General features: G+C 47.5%; 1 long non-coding RNA gene across 2 annotated transcripts; it reads right to left on the bottom strand.

Moving 5' to 3' along the window:
* Nucleotides 1–339: 339 nt before the first annotated feature.
* On the bottom strand, nucleotides 340–6,529 carry LOC140631769 (uncharacterized). 2 transcript variants are annotated; one of them, XR_012029283.1, is made up of 3 exons: nucleotides 6,390–6,529; nucleotides 6,026–6,189; nucleotides 340–721 (listed from the first exon to the last, which is right to left on the bottom strand). It is a non-coding gene; the product is annotated as an uncharacterized lncRNA (long non-coding RNA). The 2 variants fall into 2 exon arrangements; XR_012029282.1 differs by having other exon boundaries at nucleotides 6,095–6,189.
* Nucleotides 6,530–7,326: the final 797 nt, after the last annotated feature.

Below are 7,326 nucleotides of genomic sequence, written 5' to 3'. Positions count from 1 at the left end.
TATATTCACTAATTGGAGTCATGTTTACATTCCCATTGCCAACGGGAAACATTTGCTGGTTTCAAGGAAATCTCCTGAGTTCAGGGTAATGGTTACAACTTCTCTACTTTAGGGAAGTCCTGGGAGAGGACCCAGAATGGGCAATTTCATAAGTGACCGCTTGCTAAGACAAGGCACAAATTTGCTGTACTGGTAAATCATTTTCTTTCACCATACAACGGTCAAAGTTACTGCCATCAGTGAAAATGCTCATTATTCTTTCATGTTGAGAACTAACAACTATTCTCAGGGAGAAAACCTTTCATCTGTGTTTATGCGGTATCAGCATAATAAAAGACCTTTTGTTTAAAGCAAAATTAGTTCATTCATAATAGATTCACAAAAACCATTGGAAAAAAGAAAAACCATGTTGAATCATGTGAGATACACTCTGCTTTGCAATCCAATTTTTAAAATAAGGCTTCTAAGTATATAACATGAATCGTGCCCTAGCGGGGTGTCTGTGATGGAAGCAAGCCACTGGGTCCTGGAGAGACAAAGCAGCCGAAAAACGTTCTTTTTGGTGGGGATGTTCTTCTACCGCGGCAGGCAACCTAAAGCATATTCTTCTTATTAGGTCACATCCTATTCTTCAACAGTCCGCTGAAATACCTACGGCCAATTCTGAGCAATGGTCCTCCCCTTGGAGATGCAGGTGGCTGCCACCCACTCACGTAATGTTCTGCGAAGTAAAAGGACCATAATCAAAACGCCGGTTATAGACGATCCCACCAAACACGGAGGCAAAATACTAAAGTTCAGACTGTAGGAACAGCATAGAAGAGAGCCTGAACAGATCATACAGGAAAGGTTACAGATCACTTCCTTTCTACAGTCAAATTAGCCTCTTGCCTGGCTTTTCGGTGGGGGGGTGGGGGTAGGGGGAGGAGGTGGGTGTTAGCCATTAGAAAGGTGCAAATAGGACCACTCTAGGGAAGAAAACACCCCAAGCAGTAGTAAGGCCAAAAAGTGCCCTCCTCTCCTTCATTTGGGGGGATCGACAGGGCCCTGTAGCTACTTTGTAAACTTGAAGCCTAGGAGTGGGGAGGAAGGGGTCTTCCGGTCAACATTTTCTTTTCCCAAAGCAACCAGGGCCTGTGTCAGGAAGGCTCCCCGCAGGCCAGTGGCTGCTGGGATGTGCGGGCTCTGCTCCTGCTTCATCGACAGGGGGGCTTGGGAGAGCAGGGCTGAGGGGGCCAGCACCACGCCTGGCCCCAACAGATGTGCTTCCTCCACTTGTCAACACAGGAAAAAGAATGGAGTGTGAAACTCTCGGGATCTGTGAGAAACTATGTGGTCTGGAGGAAGATCACTGAGAAGTTTTTTGATGCAAAAGACATTGTGAAATGGGTTTCGGGAGGAGAACTGTACTTTCCCACTGCGCAGTGCGCTTTTCGCAGCCGGGCAGAATGTTGGTGTCACCAGCAGGTCCAGCTCAGTCCTCTTCAAAAGGGGGACGGAAGGGGAGTCAGTTGGTGAGGGGTGGGGTGTAGGTGACTCAAGGAGAAACAGAACTAAATTCCTAGTCTCTTGACCCTTTGTTTCTGGAGGACTGATGATCGGACATCAGTGGGTTTTTAGCCTTTCGAGTTCAGGTTTGCTATCTCCTGCAGCACAGTGATAGGATCACCCCAAATGTTCTCAGAGTTTCCTACTCAACTGTAGAAGAAAGGGCAGCAGGCCATATGGTGGCTCCAGGCAGAGCCAAGGGACAAGGACTCCTCCCAGTACACAAGAAAAAGGTGAAGACTGCCCAAGAAAGACAAAAAAAAGTAAAGTAGTAAGAAATGCTCGAGATGGACAGAGAAAAGAGGGAGAGGACAAATTAAAATGAACCTTGTTATCTTAGGAAAGTTTTGTCAAGTTGTGGGTCCTTCCTTACTGCTTAATCCTGATGAGCAGGTAGTCTTCCCTTTTTGCCTTAGTTGCCAGGAAGCTCAGAACTACATTCTGGACTCCATGACTGTAGCTTTCCTTAGCCTAAGTTTTCTCCTGCTGGGGTTATTACAAATCATTTCTGGAGTAGGGAGGAAGACCACGTTTGTGATTTTCTGCTATCTGCCATCTATCTACTCCTCCTCTTTTGTTAACTGGACACCAAATTCCCTCTAGGAAACTATGGTTCCCTACCCCTTAGCCCCTGCGCTTCGGGGAGAGGGTCCCACCTCCATCCCAGGGGAGAGGCATGTAACCAAGACACAAGTCAGTCCATTGCTCTATCTCCCTTGCCTCAGCATCGGGTTATAGGTGGGCAGATGAGCCAGTGAGGTCCTAAGAACATTTTGCCAGGAATTGGGGAGCGGGGGTGGGGTGGGGGTGCTAGGAATTGTTCCTACCGGACTAGCAGGTGGAAAGATACAAGTCCAAAGCCCTTACAGCTGCATTGTGACCACAAGGGAAGCATCTGCTGGAAAACAGCTAAATCTAGAGTGAGGCCCCAGGATGAGGAGAGATAGGAAGGCAGGTCCAGGATATGCCTATGAAGCAGCAGCTCCTTCATCTGCTTTAGTTTGATCTGGATTTGTCACAGCAGAAAGCGTCCCAACTGACACAGCAGATAGAGAGAAAAAAGCCACACTTTTATTTTCTCTTACTATGAGAATAATATGTGGTGAAGGCGGAAATTTTAAAAATATAGGAAACTGTGAGAAAAATATCACCCCAATCCCATAACCTAGAGATAACAGTAAAATGGACTGACTGTTCTCAGAGTTTTGCTTTGAAGCCAGGAAAGAAAACATCACTTGTGACCACCTTCCAACATGCAGTTACCCTAAACCCAATACTGTCTCGAGTTATCCCACTGAAGCCACTCGGAGAGAAAGTCTATTTCCTTTCTGTGTAGCTTCGGTGGATAGTTCTGGTAGGCCTCTGGCTTAGATTTAACAATTTTTTTCACCCTCCAAGTTCAAAAGCCATACATTTGGCTCAGCACCACAAGGTTTTTCTTGCTAGAACAGCTGAGCAGCTTGAGAGCTGCTTGTCTCAGAGGAGCAGCTGGCATTTCAGGTTGGCCCGGTCACCTTTCAGAAGCCACTGGGACAGTGGGGGACAGGGAACCAAGTGGAGGCAGCACCAGGCCTGCCAAGCTGCTCAGTGGTTGTCTGCACGGGCCTGGGAGGTGAGCAGGGTCCTCAGTCCCAGGCCTCTGGCTCCACTGGCAGGTCGCTTTGAATCAACAGCAAAATGCTGCTGTCATGAGTCTCCCACAAAGGCTGTATAGCATGCTTTCTGTTTCTTTTCTCTTGTTAAAGTTTTCTTACAGAAAGAGTAGAAAGAATACAGTGTAACAGGCATGGGCACATTGGTTCAATTTCACACTTCTTGAGCTTTGCCAGCTTGGCTTCATGTATTTCTTTTCTTACTAAAGTGTGTTATTTAATTTTTATGATATTTTTAAGAAGGCTCTACATCCAGCTGTGGGGTTTAACTCACAACCCTGAGCTCAAAAGTCACATGCTCCACCGACGAGCCAGCCAAAGCCCCTTGCTGAAGTGTTTTGAAGTAAACTATACATACTATAAGTGGATGTATCTGATTGCTGCTTCACAGTGCAATTTTCTCTTTTAATTTCCTATTCAAATTAGGTATCTAAGAAGGACAATGTGAAACAATTGTTACCATTTATTAAGTACCCGCTATTCACCAATTGCTTCATTCATTCACTCATTTGTTGGCCAATGTTTATTGAGTACCAAGCAGGCCATGGTTTGAAGCCCTACAGATAGAGCAACACACAAAACTGCCAACCCCACTCCTCATGGAGCTGATCTTTTTGTGCAGGAGATGGGCATTAAATAGATAAAGAAGGGTAGGACAAGAGTGATAGTGGAGATGGTGAGAAATGACTGGAATCATGAAGGCAGAGCCAACAAGGTTTCCAGACAGACTGGATGTGAGGGGTGAGAGAAAAGAAGGGGTCAAGGATGATGGATCTTTTTGGCCTGGGTGTCCGGAAGCCTGAAGGAACCATTAAGTAGGATGGAGATGACCTAAGACAGCAGATGCAGATGGAAAGATCAAAAGTTCGGTTTAGAGACTCCAAGTCTGAGCGGTCACAGACAGCTGGCTATCTGAATCTGAAGTTCAGAGGTGACACCTAGCCTAGAGATGACACTCTGGAGTAGCCAGCATATACAGGTAGCATCTTTAGCCCCGAGACTGCATAAGATTATTAAGGAGTATCACTGGCAAAGACATCCAAGGACTGAGCCCCTGGAAAGTGGAAGATAGCCAGAGTAGGAGAAGATTCAAGTGTAGGGTACTGAAGCCAGGAGCACAAAAGGTTTCCAGAAGTGAGTGACTGTGTCCAATACTACCAATAAGCCATCAAAGATAAAGACTGAGAACTGGAGGCCCCTGGGTGGCTCAGTCAGTTAAGCATCTGACTCTTGATTTTGGCTCAGGTCATGATCTCAGGGTCCTGGGTTCAGGCCCCAGTGGTCTCCACGCTCAGCACAGAACCTACTTGTCCCTCTCCTCCCCACCCCTGCTTGCATGTTTATCTCTAAAATAAAATAAAATAAAATAAAATCTTTTTTTTTTTTTTAAGATTTTATGTATTTACTCATAGACACAGAGAGAGAGAGAAGCAGAGACACAGGCAGAGGGAGAAGCAGGCTTCCCGCAGGGAGCCTGATACAGGACTCGATCCTGGGACCCCGGGATCACAACCTGAACCAAAAGCAGATGTTCAACAACTGAGCCACCCAGGCGACCCTAAAATAAAATAAAATCTTAAAAGAAAAAGAAAAGACTAAGAACTGACCCCACAATTCAGCACCAAGGGGCTCACTAGCTTCCTTGGCAAAAGCAGCCTCAGTGAAGGGGCCAGGACAGGGTGGGTCGTGAGAGAATGGGAGAAGTGGAGACAGCAGGAATGGACAGCCCTTTGGAGACATTTTGTCATAACATAAAAATGAGGAGAAGTGGGGTGCTAGCTGCAGGAACAAAGGGTCAAGAGGTTTGGTTTAAAATGGGATGATTATACCATGTCTCTGCTGATGGGACTATCTAGCAGAGAGGGGGAAATGATGCAGAAGACACGAATGGCCAGAGGAAGGTCGAGGAGTGGTCCAAAGCAGATGGGTACCAGGAGCAGAGGGCGATGAGCACCTGGAGGACTGGGGGCATCGGTGCTGGGCACAGGCAGTAGCGCTTGGGTGGTCCGAGTGTGAGGAACTACCACCACCCTCTTGAATCCACCCAGCCTCAAAGAAGTTATCTTGTAAGTTGCAAATCTGAGAGCAGGGTCCCAAGTCTCTAATTCCCAAAGCTGTTTGTTCCACTCTAGGCACCTCTTTATTTTTTCACAGAACCGGGAAATTGAGTTAAAGAAACCCTCTGCCTGCTTCTTCCTCTGCCTGTGTCTCTCTCTGCCTCTCTCTATGTCTATCATGAATAAATTAATAAAATCTTAAAAAAAAAAAGGGGGGGATCCCTGGGTGGCTCAGCGGTTTAGCGTCTGCCTTCGGCCCGGGGTGTGATCCTGGAGTTCCAGGATCAAGTCCCACGTCGGGCTCCCGGCATGGAGCCTGCTTCTCCCTCTCCCTGTGTCTCTGCCTCTCTCTCTCTCTCTGTGTCTATGAATAAATAAATAAAATCTTAAAAATATAATAAATAAATAAATAAATAAATAAATAAATAAATAAATAAATAAATAAATTTCTGGGGCCCTGAGACCAGACCCGACAAAATGTTATCCTGGCGCATCTTCCAGATTTTCCCCCCTAGACATATAAATGTACAAGTATTTTCGCTTCGCCCCTGGCCACCTTGCTTTGCACAGTCTCAGCGGGCGCCGCGGAGGCGGGCTGCGGCGGAACCAAGCTCGGGGCGCTCCCTCCGGGCCGCTGCGGGGACGCCGCCGCTAGATGGCGCCAGAGCTGGGCTGCGGGCCTGCGGCGGGCCTGCTGCGCATGCTCCCTGGCGCTCCTGCCCAGCCCCGCCTGCGGTCCGGGCCGCCGCGGCCCCCACCCCGCCCCACCTCGGACCCGGAGAAGGGGGCAGTCCGACGCCCCCGCTGTCTCCTCGGTTCCCCAGCCTTGCAGCACACCCCCATCTTCGGCTTCCTGTCAGGTGATCTCACAGCGGCCGGCGTCAGAACAGCGGCTGCGTGCACTGGGCTGATGGCGCGGAATCGATGGGCTGCTGGGAGGAGGGAGGAAGCTTGTTACAAAAAATGTTACCTGACATGTACTTTTCTGATAGTTGCCTCTCAGAAAGCCTGGTCCACCGCCCGGTAACTCAGCTGCCCCAAGCCCTACGCGGTGGACACTGGATTTCCAGGCGGCCCAGCTGCTGGCCTTAAATCATTGTCCGACCAGGTGCACACACACAACGGAGCTCACCTGTTCCTTCTTTTGTTTCATGGTGACACCGCGATGGCACAAAATATGACCAGCCTGCAAACGCTTGAAATAGAAGTCTGTGGCTGACAAATCCATCCTTGAAACACTCGTGTGTGCATCCAGGACTCGTGCAAGTCAGGTGCCACAGCTCCACAAGCGCAGAACGCGGTCTATAATTAGACTGATCCAGAGCCCTCTGACAACTGGTTCAGGGAGGTGCTTTTCTTGACTCCATGAGAGCTTATTCCTTTGACTGTAGGATATCTGTCAAGTGCTTTTTAGCATGGAATGAACTAGAATTTTTAAATCCTAAGCTGTTTTAAGCAGGTCACAGGTGTTATTTAGGATGGGTGTCTTCCAGACATACTGTTGCTCTAGGGCTGATGTTTGGAAGGCTGCCTTAGAGGTTTCTGGAATCCCCTTTATCACATACCTTAAGTCCATCCAAGAAAGAAGTTTAATTTATCTCTGCTTTGGGAGAGGATAGCTGTGCTAAAGAAGGAGAGTATAACTGAAGAGACCTAACCTTCACTATGAGAAGTATTTCATGTCACTTAGTACAGAGACCTATTTCTTTTTTCGAGATGGGGGAGTCTGATAGGTTTTACTAACAGCCTTTTCTGTAGGACTCCACAAAAAAAAATTTTTTTTTGTGGAATCAATGTCTTTTTAATTAATTCAGTTACTTTTACTGAGGTGCCCAGTGCGTGCCAGAACCCACTCTAGGCACTGAAGATGCAGCAATGAACAAAAATAGCAAAAAAGCACAGCCAGAGCTTACCTCCTTCCAGAGGAAACCACCAAATAAGTTTCTATACAGACATCTCATTAAGATGAGGACATCTATCAAACTTGCTGTCCTCAAAGCTGTGATGTAGCATGACCTATGGTAAGATGGCTCACGCAGGAAGCAGGAAGATGAGCCTGAACTCATTTT

This window comes from Canis lupus, chromosome 4 (genome assembly GCF_048164855.1).
Source record: "Canis lupus baileyi chromosome 4, mCanLup2.hap1, whole genome shotgun sequence".
Classification (NCBI taxonomy): domain Eukaryota; kingdom Metazoa; phylum Chordata; class Mammalia; order Carnivora; family Canidae; genus Canis; species Canis lupus.
Note: the sequence above shows the minus strand (reverse complement) of the source record. Positions and strands in the feature narration are given on the sequence as shown.